The sequence below is a fragment of the Nomascus leucogenys genome, chromosome 12, assembly GCF_006542625.1.
Source record: "Nomascus leucogenys isolate Asia chromosome 12, Asia_NLE_v1, whole genome shotgun sequence".
Classification (NCBI taxonomy): domain Eukaryota; kingdom Metazoa; phylum Chordata; class Mammalia; order Primates; family Hylobatidae; genus Nomascus; species Nomascus leucogenys.
In genome coordinates, this window is record NC_044392.1 from 66,127,896 (window position 1) to 66,129,417 (window position 1,522).

General features: G+C 39.8%; 1 pseudogene; it reads left to right on the top strand.

Moving 5' to 3' along the window:
• Nucleotides 1–679: 679 nt before the first annotated feature.
• On the top strand, nucleotides 680–1,065 carry LOC100601616 (annotated as a pseudogene).
• Nucleotides 1,066–1,522: the final 457 nt, after the last annotated feature.

Sequence of the window (1,522 nt, forward strand, 5' to 3'; positions counted from 1 at the left end):
CCCAGCTAATTTTTGTATTTTTAGTACAGACGGAGTTTTGCCACATTGGCCAGGCTGGTATTGAATCCCTGACCTCAGGTGATCCACCTGCCTCGGCCTCCCAAATGGCATTACAGGCATCAGCCACCGCACCTGGCTGTTCCTTCAAGTATTTTTTGTGCCCCTACTCTGAGCCCAAGAAAGCATCACTGCATCCTGGTCTAGTCATAATGGAAGTTGGGACTAATGGCTCTGAGACAAGAAAAAGAATGCTGTGGGGAATCTGCTGTGCTGCAAGAGGAAGGAATTTATCTTTTTTTTTTTTTTTTTTTTGAGACAGAGTCATGCTCTGTTGCCCAGGCTGGAGTGCAGCTCACTGCAACCTCTGCCTCCCAGCTTCAAGCGATTCTCTTGCCTCAGCCTCCTGAGTAGCTGGGACTACAAGCGCTCGCCACCACACATGGCTAATTTTTGTATTTTTAGTAGAGACAGGGTTTCACCATATTGGCCAGGCTGGTCTTGAACTCCTGACCTGGTGATCCACCTGCCTCAGCCTCCCAAAGTGCTGGGATTACAGGTGTGAGCCACCGTGCCTGGCAGGAATTCATCATTTTAGAAAGACTTCCTTCAAACATGGCATTTAAAATTTCATTCTTCAGATCTGAAAAAGTAATCATCCGGCTCTGTTAGATAAAAGAAAATGGGTGTGGGCTCATTGGTGCTGTCATGGTGGCTTGTGAAGAAGAACCCTGGCCTTGTGGCACTGGATGTATGCAACAGTCCACTGGAGAGGCTGAGAATATTGCATGCAAAGGTTCTTGATGTTCTTGAGCAAAACCCTAAAAATGCAACATACAGAAAGTATACAGAACAGATTACAAATGAGAAGCTGGTTAAAATGGTTAAATGGCTAAAGCAGAACCAGATGTTAAAAAATAAGAAGACTGACTTCAAAGTGGCCAAATAGAAGAGGTGAGTCTTCAGGCTAAAAATGAATGAAGTCTGGTGAAAAAAATTATGCAGTGGAAACCATGGGACCTCTTAGCAGAAGAGCCTCCTGCCAATCAGTGGAAATGGCCAATATAATCATTAAATGACTTTGGCGGGTTGATGGGAAACTGGTGTAATTAAGTGTTCTGGTATATTGAAAGTACATCCATATTATTGACATTTTACAATCAAGAAAACCAATACAGAAAATATTTAGATGTTAAAATTGGTGGTTACAGCAACACAATCTTGTGAATCAATTTTTGATTTGTAAATTATTCCCACAAATTATTTCAAAGATGATATTTCTTTGAACATAAAGCTTGTGGGAAGATTTGAAAATTAATTAGAAAAATTCCTACAGATCATCAATGCAGAAGCCAAAATCAACAAAGCGGTTTCTTTAGTAGTATCTTCAATATATCATTTAATTTTTTATTATCCTGACAAAGAAAGGGCCCTTAATTATTATTGTCTAAACAAATTTGTAAGTCATTATTTGAAGTAAATTAGTAAGAGTGGATATTTTCAAATGTGATAAAATAGCACAAGT